Here is a 17,645-nt window from a genome sequence, read left to right as displayed (position 1 = left end):
ATGCCTAATCTTCATCCTCACATATCGATACACACTGAGGTGACAGAAGTCATGGGATAGCTTCTAATCCCGAGTCGGACCTCCTTTTGGCCGGCGTAGTACAGGAGTTCGACGTGGCATGGACTCAAGTCGTTGGAAGTCCCCTGTACCAATATTGAGCTTTGCTGCCTCTATAGCGATGCATAAATGCGAAAATGTTGCCGGTGCAGAGTTTTGCGCACTAACTGACTTCATATTATCTCCCATAAATGTTCGATGGGATTCATGTCGATATGGGTGGCCAAATCATTCGCTCGAATTGTCCAGAATGTTCTTCAAATCAATTTCAAACAGTTCCATCGTTGTTTGGGAACAGAAGATCATGAATGGCTGCAAATCGTCTACAAGTAGCCGAACATAACTATTTCGAGTCAATAATCTATCCAGTGAACTAGAGGATCCAGTGCATTCAATGGAAGCACAGCTCACAACATAATGGGGCTAATACCAGTTTGCCAAGTTTGTTGACAACCTTAGATTTGTGCGGCCTGCACTACACTCGAACCCTACCATCAGCTCTTACCAATTGAAACCGGGACTCATCTCTCCAGGCCAGGTTTTCCAGTTTTCTAGGGTCCAACCTACATGGTCACGAGCCAGGAAAAGGCACTCGCGTCGGGCGTCTGCCGCTGTAGACCATCAAGGCTAAATTGCGCTGTCCTAATGGATACGTTCGTCGTTCGTTCCACACTAATTTCGGCAGTTATTTTATGCAGTGTTGATCGTCTGTTATGAGTGACAATTCTACGCAAATGCCGCTGCTCCAGGTTGTTAAGTGAAGGCCGTCGGCCACAGCGTTGTTCGTGGTGAGCGTTAATGCTTGAAATTTGATATTCTCGGCGCGCTCTTCACACTGAGTATCTCGGAACGCTGAATCACCTAAAGATTTCCGAAATGGAATGTCCGATGCGTCTAGCTCCAACTAACATTCGTAGTTCAGAGAATGTTGATTCCCATCGTGCGCCATAAACACGTCGGAAGCCTTTTCACATGAAACACCTGATTATAATTGAGAGTTCCGCCAATGCTCTGCCCTTTATGAGCTTGTGTACGTGATACTACCGCCATGTATATAGAGGGTGGTCCATTGGTAGTGACCGGGCCAAATATCCCACGAAATAACCATAAAACGAAAAAACTACAAAGAACGAAACCCGTCTACCTTGAAGGGGAAACCAGACGTAAGGACGTGTCAAGTTTTTTGCTGGTGTACTCTAAAATTCCAGCTGGTTCCATGGGCTTGAGATTAGCTGCCGACTGTCTCGCTGGGACCTCCCACCAACTGGTGTGTGCAGGGTGTAAACGCTTCATACTTGCGAAATGAATTCATTGCTTCAAATTCGATAGTATGACCAATATTGTGAAACGTAGACTATGATTCCTGAAATTATGCAACGAAAACTGAAGCATTGCTGTGCACAAATATCTACAGCTACGAACAAGAACTAAACAGCGTTTGGCAGCAGACAGTTGGAGCAGTGGCTGGAAAAAGTCGCTGCCATAGGTCAAACGGATAACAACTGGGTTTTTTTACCTAGGAACCCCCATTTTTTATTACATATTCGTGTAGTACGTAAAGAAATATGAATGTTTTAGTTAGAAATCTTATTTCGCTTTGTGATAGATGGCGCTGTAATTGTTACAAACGTATAAGTACGTGGTACCACGTAACATTTCGCCAATGCGAACGGTATTTGCTTCGTGCTACATTACCCCTGTTAAAATGGACCTTTTACCAATTGCGGAAAAGGTCGATATCGTGTTGATGTATGGCTATTGTGATCAAAATGCCCAACGGGCGTGTGCTATGTATGCTGCTCGGTATCCTGGATGACATCATCCAAGTGTTCGGACCGTTCGCTGGGTAGTTACGTTATTTAAGGAAACAGGGAGTGTTTAGCCACATGTGAAACGTCATCCACGACCTGCAACAAATGATGGTGCCCAAGTAGGTATTTTAGCTGCTGTTGCGGCTAATCCGCACATCAGTAGCAGACAAATTGCGCGAGAATCGGGACTCTCAAAAACGTCGGTGTTGAGAATGCTACATCAACATCGATTGCCCCCGATCCATATTTCTATGCACCAGGAAATGCATGGCAACGACTTTGAATGTCGTGTAAAGTTCTGCCACTGGGCACAAGAGAGATTAGGGGACGATGACAGATTTTTTGCACGCGTCCTATTTACCGACGAAGCGTCATTCACCAACAGCGGTAACGTTAACCGGCATAATATGCACTATTGGGCAACGGACAATGCACGATGGCTGCAAAAAGTGGAACATCAGCGACCTTGGCGGGTTAATGTATGGTGCAGCATTATGGGAGGAAGGATAATTGGCCGTCGAGCAATCTAAATGGTGCAATGTAATCTGATTTCCTACGTAATGTTCTACCGATGTTACTACAAGATGTTTCGCTGCATGACAGAATGGCGATGTACTTCCAACATGATGAATGTCCGGCACATAATTGGCGTGCGGTTGAAGCTAAACTGAATAGCATATTTCATGGCAGGTGGATTGGTCGTCGAATCACCATACCATGACCTGCACGTTCACCGGATCTGACGTCCCCGGATTTCTTTCTCTGGGGGAAGTAGAAGGATATTTGCTATCGTAATCCACCGACAACGCCTGACAACATGCGTCTACGCATTGCCAATACATGTGCGAACATTACAGAAGGCGAACTACTCGCTGTTGAGAGGAATGTCGTTACACGTATCGCCAAATGCATTGAGGTTAACGTATATCATTTTGAGCATTTATTGCATTAATATGGTATTTACAGGTAATCACGCTGTAACAGCATGCGTTCTCAGAAATGATAAGTTCACAAAGGTACATGTATCACATTGGAACAACCGTAATAAAATGTTCAAACGTACCTACGTTCTGTATTTTAATTTACAAAACCTACCTGTTACCAACTGTTCGTCTACAGTTGTGAGCCATATGTTTGTGACTATTACAGAGCCATCTATCACAAAGCGAAAAGAGTGGTTCAACTAAAACATTCATATTTCTTTACGTACTACACGAATATGTAATAAAAATGGGGGTTCGTATATTGAAAAACGCAGTTGATATCCGTTTGACCTATGGTAGTGCCATCTAGCGGGCCAACCATTTGCACTATCTGGTTTCCCCCTTCAAGCTAGACATGTTTCGTTCTTTGTAGTTTTTCGTTTGACGCTTATTTCCTGAGATATTTGGCCCGGTCACGATCAATGGACCACCCTGTATATGCATATCGCTATCATATGATTTTTGCCATCTCGGTGTAGCACCTCTGTAAGTCAATAAGCTTAATGAAATGAATGCTCAGTTAACTGGCCAATAATAAAATGGCCTATTGTTAAAATTTGGTGCTACTTAGAAAATAACTGATGACAAGAATTGGTGCGGCTTAGAGAGACGTGAAAGCTGAGGTGGCTATAGACACTGCCTGACAAAAAAAGGTGAAACACCAAAGAGAGGAGAAGGAAATGAAACTTCGGGGGTTGAGAGAGTAGTAATGTTATTTTAGTGATTACAAAATCGAGATAAATTTGCTATTAAGTTGGCACTTAACATATCATTATGATGTTACTCCCCATCTGGCCTGAATGTATACACCGATTCGGTTGGGAAGGGTGTCCTAAAACCGTCGTTACCTCTGCTGCGGCAAACTGGTCCACAACTATGGTAAACGGTGTTTGATATCTGGGATACTGATACTGGACACAGTTGATGTCAAGGTCCCACACATGTTCACGTATGCTGGGGTCGTGGTAGCATCTCAATACCAAGCAGACAGTTTACCGTATACACACAGGCGCTATGTATGGACGAGCATTGTGCTGTTAAAAAATGGCACCAGGATGCCGTCATAGGAGAGTTTGCGCATGAGAACGAGGAATGCTTAACGTTTTCCTGTCAGAATTCCCTCAACCACTACGGGCCGCGACCTAGAGTCGTACCCAATGGCTCCGCACAGCATGACACCAGGAGCTGCGCTTCTTCGAAACATTGTAAGAATGGCACTTCTCCCCAGGTCGCCGCCATATTCACCGACGATAGTCATCAAGAATAGTCCACAACTACGATTAATCGCTGTACACAATGCAACGCCTTTCGTCGGCAGTCAATGCTTTCCGGGCTCGTCTCCATTCCAAACTCAGCCGTTTGTGTGGTCTTAAGTGCAGCCCACACATGGGACGGAAAATCTGTAGTCTGGCTGCCACTAGTCTCAATCAATGGAGTGCGTTGGCACAAAACGTTGCAGAATTGGGTATTAATTGCTTGCTGCACAATAGGGCGATCCTCTCTTGTGATGGTTGGATTTGATCGATCGGAACCTTCAGGACGAGTATGACTTCTCTCACGTTTCCGTGCAGTCCAGCATTGGACCACCGTCACATTCTAATGCCCTATAAATTTGGACACTGCACGAATCGTCTTGCCAGCCAAACGGAGAGGAACAATGAGACCCATTTCAAACTGTTAGGTGCTGATGGCGCTATTGCATACGAGTAAGTGGCATCTCTGTTTGCTTCACAGTCATCACCGAGCATCTGACGCTGTTCATGTCCCTTATGCAAGGTGCTCCGAAATTTCCGTTACAAACTTTTAGGACTAGTAGGGGGGGGATATGGAACTACGTAATATTTTGAATAGGAAGCAATGTCCGGAAACGTCATCTGACGATACTACAGAACATCAAAGTTATAGGCGCCGGTGCCTGTTACTGTTATTGTACGAGTATGTATATACAGTGTGATTCCGTGATGATATAACAAACTCTCGAGGATAAATGGAGACGGATTAATGCATCAATCTGATGTAAGTGTCCCTGGTTGGTTCTGATATCTCTGACAGTGAAATACGTGTACCAGTACCGTTGTTATTAAGAATGTAGGGTATGCAACTTTCAGGGGTGGCAGTATGGACCGAAAAAAGGAAAAAAAAAGTCTACTAAACATGAGATCAAAAAGGCATACCTGAGGAGCTATAAGATCTTGTAAATTATAGACTGCAGCAATCATTCGTCCTTTTTAAATTGTATTATGCAGATCTAGATTTCGGCTAGAAGCTAGCCATTTTCAAAGCACTAATATTTTCGCTCAATTCATGCAAGTCCCTGTTGATCGGGCTTCACCCACAGTTGGCTAGCTTCTAGCCGAAATCTATATCTGCATAATAAAATTTAAAAAGGTCGACTGATTGCTGCAATCTATAATTTACAAGTCAATATAAGACTCGCTGAGTGCACCCGCTTTCCGAATGGAAGGTAACCTGCTATACGACCTTGTGCATCTTCACTAGTGTGAAACACGTCTTCTCTAACTAACAAGTGCTCATAGCCCTTACGGTTCGCATTTTAAAGCCCTTGTTTACTAGACATTTTTCTCGGCTTTGTCTATACTACATATCCTACAATCTAAGCAACGACAGTACCGGTACATGTTTACATGTGTGTGAATTCCTAAGGGACCAAACTGCTGAGATCATCGGTCCCTACACTTATACACTACTTAAACTAACTTAAACTATGAACACACACACACACACACACACACACACACACACACACACACACTGTAAGTAGGCTGTTTAGGTTTTTTTATTGGTAACGCCGCCGCCACGTAGCGCTCTGTATAAAAATCACTGGCTGTGCCGTGTGCAGTCTGTGGCTGGTTGGCATTGTTGTCTGCCATTGTAGTGTTGGGCAGCGGCAGCTTGATGCTAACAGCGCGTAGCGTTGTGCAGTTGGAGGTGAGCCGCCAGCAGTGGTGGACGTGGGGAGAGAGATGGCGGAGTTTTGAAATTTGTAAGAATTGGTGTCACGAAGTGATATATATATTATGACTATAAAGGTAAATACATTGTTTGTTCTCTATTAAAATCTTTCATTTGCTAACTGTGCCTCTCAGTAGTTAGTACCTTCCGTAGTTTGAATCTTTTATTTAGCTGGCAGTAGTGGCGCTCGCTGTATTGCAGTAGATTGAGTAACGAAGATTTTTGTGAGGTAAGTGATTTGTGAAACGTATAGGTTAATGTTAGTCAGGGCCATTCTTTTGTAGGGATTTTTGAAAGTCAGATTGCGTTGCGCCAAAAATATTGTGTGTCAGTTTAAGCACAGTCGTGTATAATTTTTCTAAGGGGACGTTTCATATGTCGACCCTTAGCCAAGGATACCTCACTGGAATCTTCTAATTTTTTCTTGTAGTTTGTGTAGCCTTTTTTTATTGCTAGCGCGTAATCATAGAGAGAATTTCCTTTGTAGTTGCAGCCTTTCATTGTTGTACAGTAAAACAGTTTTGGCATGCATGTAGATTTGCACCAAGTATTTCGCAGCTTCGCTTGCAATTAACTAGATATTATTTTCAGTGCTATGTTAATGTGTTCTCTTATTTTTTGCTCTTCGAATTGTACTTTTATGTGTTATCGTGTGAAATATTGTGACAATAATGGCGTGTGGAAAACGTAACACTAGGCTCCAAAGTAAACTGAGAAATAATAGTGACGATGAGCGTCGTTTATCAGCACCAATGTGTAGTGAATTAACAGACATTCGAAGTAGTAATTTGGTAATTGTGCATAGGGAAATGGAGCGGGTGGCAAATAATGGTGTAGACAATGAAACAAGTAGTGAACAGGGAACAATTATCGATCGATTAGTCGGCAACAGCTTGCCTCAAGAATCCGAAATGACAGAACACAATATTGCAAATACTGTAGACTTAGGTTATGGGTCCTCACAGTTTTCTCAAATGAGTCAAGACACATTTTCTGCCTGTCAAAATGTAAATGTTGCTGGTGGAAATGCACTGCCAAAAAGCATAAAAAAACAATTCCAGACACTAATACATTATTATTGCAATTAATGCAACAAATGGAACAAAATCAGAAACAAATGGGGCAAAATCTTCAAAAGTTAGACACAATGGAACAAAATCAGAGACAAACACAGCAAAAGCTTCAAAAGTTAGACACAATGGAACATAATCTTCAAACGTTAGACACAATGAAACAAAATCAGAGACAAACACAGCAAAAGCTTCAAAAGTTAGACACAATGGAACAAAATCTTTGGAAGTTGGACACCACACTTGAACAAACACGTGAAGATTTAACTACTGAGTTACATAACATTGAATCGAAATGTCAAAAAATCTGTAATGACGTAAAAACACAAATTTGTGAGCATTTTCAACCTATTTTTTCGCGGCATGAAAACGCATTACAGAATCACGAAGCAGCCATAAAAGAATTGCAAACTGTTGTTCGTGAAAATCACGACACCTTGCAAGCTAAAATGGACTCAGTTGCATACACCGATTCGGTTACGCAACTTGCAAGAACTCAGGAAAACTTAAAGGACACAGTAGATTCGATTTCAACACAAATGGACACTCTGAAACTTGGTTCAAAAAAACACACTGAGGAAATGTGTTCACTATCGGAGAAAGTAGCCGAACTTTCGGATCAGTTCACTAATTTATCTACGAAGGTAGATGATAATCTGAATGACACAAAACCGGTAGTCTTTAATGACACAGAAGAGTGCGAACAAATTAGGAAATTCAAACAAAGTCTGAATCAAATTAGTACGCAACACCAAAGAGAAATCCAGGAAGTACAAGATCAGCTGACACAGGTAATACAACAATTACGTATTTCAGAGGACACTCGCGCTCCAATACGGGAAGAGGGACATAGAAATACGGAACTGCCACAAAATAATAAGACAGGGCACTTTGGAGATTATGAAAGAAATTGGCAAAGTACACCGAATTTTGAGATGGAACCGCCGAAACGACGTAACAATGACCGACATGCGACTCGCCGACATGATGATTTTGACTATAAGCTGTTCATTACTACACGTAAATTCAAAACATTTAAGAATTCTGGCAACGACATTCATCCACAAGCATGGCTTCATCAATTCTCTCATTGTTTTCCTCTCAACTGATCATTTGAACATAGATTAGAATTTATGTGTAGCTACTTGGAGAATGAACCAGCTGTAAGAATGCGATCGGTCATTCACGATTGTCACAGTGAAGGAGAATTTTATCATGCTTTCCTCTCAGCATATTGGTCTCAAGCTACACAAGACAGAGTAAAACATAGCATAATGATGATGAAACACTTTGAACAATCTGAATTTTCCAGTCTTGTCAAATATTTTGAAGACATGTTGCATAAGAACAAATATCTTTCAAACCCATATAGACCTTCAGAACTCATCCGCATTTGCATAATTAAATTGCCTGAACATTTAAGGAATATTATTTTGGCAGGGCGTTGCAAAGACGACATTGAAGCTTTTCAGAGACTCTTACAAGAATTAGAAATTGACACAGACAGTCGCGGGATGTGAAAACAGGAAAACAATCACTACAGTTCACATCCGTCACAATTCCATGACGACAGAAACAATAACTGGACACGACAAGTCTATTCTTACAACGCAAATCGTGACCAAAACAGACACCACCCATATGACAACCACTGGCGGAGTAATAATAGTTACAGAGAAAGATCGCATTTCCGTAGTAATGACTATCACAGAGACAATCAGAGAAACAGACAATATGGAAACCAAAATAATTATTATCAAGGGAGACAGAATAACTTAAGACGCAACGGTCCAGCGCGCAGTTACGATTCAGGGAGAAATTCTCCACCACGTGACCGACAAGAAAGAAACTATGGAATCTACCGACATGACGACAGACGATATGATCGTAACGACAGACCTGAATTGCAGCAGAACTGGCGGGATTCAAACAGGTCAGGGCCTTCTCGCCAAGGTGAATTTGTAGAAGTTAGGTCTCCAAATCCCAATAACGACGCGCGCCAACAAAGAAACAGACAATGACTCGCACCGCAGGCAGCCGCGTGCGCCGGCTGGCTCAGAGAAAAATAACATAAGCTAACCTTGAGCAAAATACCAGTGTTCCTTACCGACGTAATCACATGATAATTGCTTTTCAGTTGACAGTCTGCGTACTAGGAAGAGTGAAGGTTTACACCACATTTCACATGTAAAACCGTTTATTGAAAGATAATCTGCTTTTTAACTTTGTCTTTGCCATAAAATTTTTCACTTCACGCTACTAGTACAATTTGTCAGACTTAGAATCTGTTAACATGCAACCATGTTTGAAGTTAAACATCCAGTCAAGAACCAAGAGAACTTATTTAAACAGAAATTACGAATGCATTGTTATAGTGAACAGACGTCACAGTGTTATTGTGCATGTACATTCTTGCTTGTTAGTTGCACGATTACGTAACGACTATAAGGCTGACATATTTAGAACAGTTACCAGTACTGCTAATGAGATTTTAATGCAACATTTTGGTTTACTTGAAAATACATTCTGGATTTAAAGTACTTTCTGTGAGATACCAGATAACACAGTGGTTAGTTTATGTGACAGCGATTTTATCACGACGCTACTAATGAGTGACAATTTACAATGTTGCTTTTGCAGTTTATCTGTTTTATATCTGCACAGTTTTTCTGAATTTTTCTGGAAAGTAAAACATGTTTTAGTAGTAACTTTGTGGTATAGCTACAATGAGACAGCCTTTCTGTAGCACTACAATACGTTACAGTACAGTACTTACTTCATCACGGCAATAAGCGTAGTAACTACGATATCTATACGCAAAGCATATCACTTTTGTTTATCATGAGGTAAGTACATTGACTTCTGTAGAACTTAGCTTTCGGAGGACGATAACTACGACACTTCCACAGAGATTGTCTTAGAACACGACCCACAGTTTAGTGCTACAGTACGCGTATTTGAGTGACTAATTTTGTACTTAAAGCATTTATTTTTAAAGATATTTGAAATACAATGATACAAAGGTTTTCCGTGATACATTTCATTCCATTGCTGTAATCTGTAACATCTGAGGATATAATTACATTAATCCTCAGGGGGGTACACGTCTACTTTGTGTACCATGTGTTTGGCAAGCACAAGGAGCCCTAGCTAATATGGTATTTGCTTATACAACTTTACACATCGGTACCATATTTCTCTAACACATAAATTACACAGCTATCTGGTTATTTAACTGAGAGAGACAAAGATTTATTTTACTACATCAGTGACAGATGTTTACGTAATTGCACCGTTGGATAACTTCACACTTATAAAATTGTATTTTGTCTGTACTTTGTGAACAGTTCATATTTTTTCGGAACCATTGTGATATTATGAGAGCTTTGAATGATGTATTTGGTATGGGATCATGATTTTTAAAGTACGTTTGAGGTAGATGACACTTTTGACATGACCAGAGAATTTTTTTTAGGTTTTGAAATTATTGGAGGATGCTACGACGATTTTGAGAGTTGACTGAGGTGTTATGATGTTATTATTACGATGACTATGTGTATTACGCTGCTGAGGTTTGTTTATGATCAATAAGCTGATGCTATATGAGGACTTTGATTATGCTACTTATTTATTATGATGAAATATCGAAGATGTGTCTACGAATATGTATATGTGTAATAAAGAAAGCAATAATGAGTAGTGGTTAGGGACTCTGGTTTGTGAAAAAGGATGTTGGAAACCGAGAATCGTACTTTAAGTGTTATGAAATGTGTGTATATGTGTGAATGTATCACTATGCTGGTGAAAATTTTTTGGACACTATTATATTTAAATGATTTTATTTCTACAGATTTTTAACGCAAATTCTTGACCTGTGAATTTTTTTATATGAGACTGCCACTGTAGCGGAAACTGGTGTCTTAATATTTCGATAAGACAGTTAAGTGACCACCTGCACGTAATGCGTCGTGGGCACCCAGCTGTGCGACAGTCGCCTGGGAAAAAAGCCATTAGTGTGTGCCTTTCAGAGGCACAGGTAAAAAAAAAGGCCATTATTCTCGCTATTGACATTTCTTTGTAGAAAGCGTCGCAAATACGACGCGCTCATACTTGAAAACATATGATTACACTTGGGAGTTCTTAATTTATGATATTTACTGAAATGAAATGATGAGAAACATTTCATGTCTATTGTCTTGCTAGTTGGAAGATTGTTTACTGCATTATGAAATGACTTATGGCTAGCGGATGACGTTTCACGCCTTGCTTTGCCTATTTTGTTTAATATCTAGTTTCTTGCTGCACTGCAGCATTGGTTAAAATAAAATTTAATATATGTACTAATATAACTATTTTCTGTCTACAGACCCAGTAAAGGATCATTTTATGATGTACTTTCTTAGAAAAGAGAGCACAAATAGACATTTCCCTTCACAGGAATTGCAAAAATAATTTTTTTACGATTTGGTAACTTATCTGCTAGCGTATGTTCTCGGGATGCATCACTTTAGTGTTAAGATGTGACATAGGTATTAAACATTTTTACTGTAATATTTTTTCTGGTTCAGCTTTGTCATGTTTAGATATAAGTTATTTCATTTGCTGCTGCTGTTTGCCAGGCATAATGTTACTGAATTTGACTTTGTATTACTCTGTTAAGCCAGTTTTACTACCGATTTATTTTTCTTGTTTGCTGCGCATTGCCTTATGTTTTAATATTGCTGCTTCTTTGACAACTTCCATTTTATTCCATTGTTGTTTGTATTAATCATTTTGTGCCGCTGCATTGCCTCGTCCCTTAGTTTAGCATCTGAGCTCAGTAGATTTAAGTTAGCTTAAGAGGGGGTAGACTATATAAGAATCTAACTATGATGAATTGGAAGAAAAGCATTGAGAAGCTATAAGAAAATGGTTTGGCCAAAAAAGTAGTGTATAATGGAGAAAAACTATTTTTGAAAGAGGATGTGAGCATAATACAGAAAGCAGGCTTCGATATGACTTTTTGGAAATAATGAAGAATGAAGGAAGATCTCTGAGAAGTAAAGAAAGTTTTGTTTGCAAAATACTGCAGTAAAACAAACCCTGTCCTTTCTTTGTGTAATCCCACTATGTGTTTGTGTACCCTTGTGTATTTGTTTTCTTCCTGTCTCTGTGTACTGTTTCATAGAATTTTTTCTCTTATAATACTAAGCTACATTCACTATGATGAGGAATACTGTTATCCTCAAATATAATTTGCATTAATAACATGTTATTTACTTCGTAAAGATGTTTACACATTATTTATTCTGTTTTGTTCTAATGCTCATGTGTGAAGTTGATGTTTCAAAAGTTATTCTGATCTTTTATGTATGTACTTATAATTTTTGTAACACTGATGTATTTGCTATTTCGATTCTTTTGTAAAACCTGTACTACTGCAAATGTTATCTGTATTGTTATGTTCTTTAAAGATGTATTTTGTACCTTTGTTATTGTATTCTTATGTTATAAAATTGTAATTGACACCAGTTCATCAAATTAAGTAACTTGTAAATTACATTTCACTGCACACGTTTCTGTTGGTCATAGTATATAGACAATATGTGAGAAGTAGGGACTAATAGTGTTTGCACGTGTGTTAATAATTCAGTAAGGGACTGGATAACAACATTGCTGGTTCTAAGGACATTTCAAAAACAATTTTTGTGAGTGCACAAGTGGTGGTTTATGGAGTTGCTATATTTTCCACAAGACTCTTTGATGGTGATTGTGCACCTGCACAGTCGCAACAGATGGCTGCTGGCCGTCTCTACATGGACTACAGTGGGTCTGCATCTTTGATGGCCCACCAATACCACTATTTCTCCAAGGACTGCAGTGGGTCTGCACCTCTGGTGGCTCACCAATACCATAATCTCTACCAGGACTACAATGGGTCTACTCTGTGATGACGTACCTACCAGTATTCTTCAAAACTTCTACTAACTCTGCTGTGGGTTTGCTCTGTTGTGGCCCATTACCTGTCTGCATGTCAAAAGTCAGCACTGTCTTTCCGTTGAAAGGACAACACTACTTCTTCAAGACTGCATGGAAATCCACTACTTCTGTGTGCATTTTCTTTTACTACTCAGACTTTGAGAAAAACACTGCAATTTTACTTTGATGAATGATCAGAACTGTCTTTATGGACTATGAGAAAATTTTAGCTTTTGACCAACATTGTATCGATAAGTGTGTGCATTTCATTTCTTTGTCATTGTAATTATGAAAAAAAATTTCAAATCTGTATTGGCCACTGCCCAAAACAATTTGTAAATTTTTTTGTGGGGAGCATGAGGGCTATGTAAGTAGGCTGTTTAGGTTTTTTTATTGGTAACGCCGCCGCCACGTAGCGCTCTGTATAAAAATCACTGGCTGTGCCGTGTGCAGTCTGTGGCTGGTTTGCATTGTTGTCTGCCATTGTAGTGTTGGGCAGCGGCAGCTGGATGCTAACAGCGCGTAGCGTTGTGCAGTTGGAGGTGAGCCGCCAGCAGTGGTGGACGTGGGGAGAGAGATGGCGGAGTTTTGAAATTTGTAAGAATTGGTGTCACGAACTGATATATATATTATGACTATAAAGGTAAATACATTGTTTGTTCTCTATTAAAATCTTTCATTTGCTAACTGTGCCTCTCAGTAGTTAGTACCTTCCGTAGTTTGAATCTTTTATTTAGCTGGCAGTAGTGGCGCTCGCTGTATTGCAGTAGCTTAAGTAACGAAGATTTTTGTGAGGTAAGTGATTTGTGAAACGTATAGGTTAATGTTAGTCAGGGCCATTCTTTTGTAGGGATTTTTGAAAGTCAGATTGCGTTGCGCCAAAAATATTGTGTGTCAGTTTAAGCACAGTCGTGTATAAATTGTTCTAAGGGGACGTTTCAACACACACACACACACACACAGATGCCCGAAGGAGGACTCGAGCCGGCTGTTGTGGCCGAGTGGTTCTAGGCGCTTCAATTTGGAACCGCGCGACCGCTACAGTTGCAGGTTCGAATCCTGCCTCGGGCGTGGATGTGTGTGATGTCCATAGATTATTTAGGTTTAAATAGTTCTAAGTTCTAGGGGACTGATGACCTCAGATGTTAAGTCCCATAGTGCTCAGAGCCATTTGAACCATTTTGAGGACTCGAACCTCCGGCGGGAGTGGCACCGCAACCCGTGACATGGCGCCTCTAGCAACGGGACTACGCGTCTGGTGCATGTATTGCACTGTTGGAGGTGCCAGAATCGTTTTCACCTATAACTTTCGACTCGTTCATCTCCAGTACAGGGACTCTTACCTCCAATTGATACATTTATTCTTCTCCACCATTCTTGAAAGCCTCCGACATCAACGCGGATTCAACCTTTATACAGGGTGTTCCTAAATTCTCGTTACAAACTTCTAGGACTTGTAGAGGGGAGTGAATACACAATATTTTGAATATCAAGCCATGTAAGGAAACTTACCGTTTCCGTGCTACAACGGTTTGAAAACATGTTTGCTTGGTAAGTATGCAACAGGGAACTCGTGGTAGGGGGTGGCTACGTCGGGTCAGCTGATGTCATTTGACGTCTGTGCTACCTCTCTGACCTCGCCCGAGGCTCATTCACGTGTCTGTGCAACGTGGCTGAGTGCACCTTTGCAAACTACACGGACACGATCCTTCTGAATGGCGAAGCTCACGGTAATGGAGGAGCTGCTCGTGACCTTTATCACGATCGTTCTGCACAACGTCAAACTCCATCGCATACCCTTTTTGCCAGAATTACAGAAAGGCTTCGAGAAACGGGTAGCTTCACCGGCAGCAGGCGTCACTGCGGTGCTCCAAGGAGACACCGCACACCCGAATGGGAAGAGCCCGTACCGCATCACGTTTACGAGAACCCAGCAACAAGAACAATTCCTTTGGCTATTAATGAGTGGAATTGTAAAACAAACGATGTACTGAGTGACACCTAATCAATTACCTGTAAAAGTGATCGCGTTGCCAACATTTTTCAAAAGGTTATAGCACAGAAACGTTACTTTCCTGACATAACTTACGATTCAAGAAACACTACTGGTCATTAAAATTGCTACACCACTACGATTACGTGCTGCAGACGCGAAATTTAACCGACAGGAAGGAGATGCTGTGATTTTGCAAATGATTAGTTTTTCAGAGCATTCACTCAAGGTTGGCGCCGCTGGCGACACCTACAACGTGCTGACATGAGGAAAGTTTCCAACCGTTTTCTCATACACAAACAGCACTTGACCGGCGTTGCCTGGTGAAACGTTGTTGTGATGCCTCTTGTAAGGAGGAGAAATGCGTACCATCACGTTTCCGACTTCGATAAAGGTCGGATTGTAACATATCGTGGCGGTTTATCGTATCGCGACATTGCTGGTCGCGTTGGTCCAGATCCAATGACTGTTAGCAGAATATGGAATCGATGGGTTCAGGAGGGTAATACGGAACTCCGTGCTGGATCCCAACGGCCTGGTATCACTAGCAGTCAAGATGACAGGCATCTTATCCGCATGGCTGTAATGGATCGTGCAGCCACGTCTCGATCCCTGAGTCAACAGATGGAGACGTTTGCAATACAACAACCATCTGCACGAACAGTTCGACGACGTTTGCAGCGGAATGGACTATCAGCTCCGAGACCATGGCTGCGGTCACCCTTGACGCTGCATCACAGACAGGAGAGCCTGCATTGGTGAACTCAACGGCGAACCTGGGTGCACGAATGGCAAAACGTCATTTTTCAGATGAATCCAGGTTCCGTTTACAGCATCATGATGCTCGCATCCGTGTTTGGCGACGTCGCGGTGAACGCACGTTGCAAGCGTGTATTCGTCATCGCCATACTGGCGTATCACACGGCGTGATGGTATGGGGTGCCATTGGTTACACGTCTCGGTCACCTCTTGTTCACAGTGAGGGCACTTTGAACAGTGGACGTTACATTTCAGATTTGTTACGACGCGTGGCTCTACCCTTCATTCGATCCCTGCGAAACCCTACATTTCAGCAGGATAATGCACGATCGCATGTTGCAGGTCCTGTACGGTCCTTTCTGGATACAGGAAATGTTCGACTGCTGCCCTGACCAGCACATTCTCCAGATTTCTCACCAACTGAAAACGTCTGGTCAATGGTGGCCGATGCAACTGGCTCGTCACAAAACGCCAGTCACTACTGTTGATGAACTGTGGTATCGTGTTGAAGCTGCGTGGGTAGCTTTACCTGTACACACCATCCAAGCTCTGTTTGACTCTATGCCTAGGCGTATCAAGGTCGTTATTACGGTCAGAGGTGGTTGTTCTGGGTACTTATATCTCAGGATCTACGCACCCAAATTGCGTGAAAATGTGATCACATGTCAGTTCTAGTATAATATATTTGTCCAATGAATACCCGATTATCATCTGCAGTTCTTCTTGGTGTAGCAATTTTAATGGCCCATAGCGAATTATCTATTGACTTCCCTCTACAAGTCCCAGAAGTTGGTAAAGGGAATGTACCACGCTTGATAACAACACTAAACACGAACAACATTAATACACCTTGCCGGCCATTCTATCCGTCACAGACAATCCCAACTTTTAAATACTTACAAACCTACCTATGGGAAATTACACTGATATCCCATCACGTCTTCTGGATGCTTCACTTTTCTTGTCAGGCAGTGTTTCTCGCAATAATTTCATTTGATTTCGAATTCGCGTTTTCGTATCTTTCGCGATGTCCGAATATTAACACTTTTTTTTATATAAAGCACCATCCATGTTACGTAGATCTGAAACGCTGGAGACTGACCCACGACGAAAGACACTTTTATTGAAATTGATTACGTGTACGTTTTGGTGTGTGAAAATTACACGGCGTACGAAAATTGTTATCCGTGAAACGTTGGAGAGAAATGTGTGTAAGTAAGCAGTGGGAAACGTGCACGAGGTCAGTCTTTATCGTTGGGTCAGTGTCGGTCGGTCAGCCGCTGTGACGTTCAGTATACGAACGGTTAGCGGAGCACGGTTCGAGGCCGCACAGATTTGACTGATAGAAATATTTCCGTGTGTTCCGAACTGTCCCGAACGTACTGTTAAATTCGTTGAAGCAAAATTTCGCATTAGTTTCAGACTAACTTTGGATGACTCTTACGTAATTTTATAGTCTTTGGGAATCCGAATTTTCTCCATGCTTTGAAACTTGAACTTTTACTTCTTTTCATTATATGGCTGCAGGACTTATTCAGCAGCTTTGAAACTTGAATTTTTATTCCTTTTCAGTATACGTTCTCAGGATTATTTAGCGGAATTTCATCTCGATTGTTTCTATTACGTTAAGAGGGATTGGGACTTTGTATTTACACGACTGTCATGTGAATTAAGAACAGAAATTGTCCACTTGATCCAAAATATTGAACTCTACGGCACGGTGATTCACTTCTGGTATTCGAAGCGCGATTCTCTCCCATACACGTGAACTTGTAACGGATACCATTCATTTAATTTCCGATGTTCATTAGATAAACATCACATATTAATTCAATTAAGAATTACCTTTCATTCGATGAATGTTGTCAGATTCTAACAATTCTTCGAATTAAGCACTAGTGTAACAACTGAATTGACGACACCCAGAGATTTATGGCTCCATATGAAATTTTCGTTTCTTTGCAGAGGTGATCATGGCCTCTGAAGATGGCACATCGAAATACAGAAATTAGTAGCCTTCAAAATACTGTAGAATAAAATA

General features: G+C 41.1%; 1 protein-coding gene across 1 annotated transcript in view; it reads right to left on the bottom strand.

The window, feature by feature from the left end:
* Nucleotides 1–17,645, bottom strand: part of LOC126355038 (collagen alpha-2(IX) chain-like) — a 122,906-nt gene that overhangs the window by 51,633 nt on the left and 53,628 nt on the right. The gene's annotated exons all lie outside the window — the stretch shown is intronic.

The sequence above is a fragment of the Schistocerca gregaria genome, chromosome 3, assembly GCF_023897955.1.
Source record: "Schistocerca gregaria isolate iqSchGreg1 chromosome 3, iqSchGreg1.2, whole genome shotgun sequence".
NCBI classification, from domain to species: domain Eukaryota; kingdom Metazoa; phylum Arthropoda; class Insecta; order Orthoptera; family Acrididae; genus Schistocerca; species Schistocerca gregaria.
Note: the sequence above shows the minus strand (reverse complement) of the source record. Positions and strands in the feature narration are given on the sequence as shown.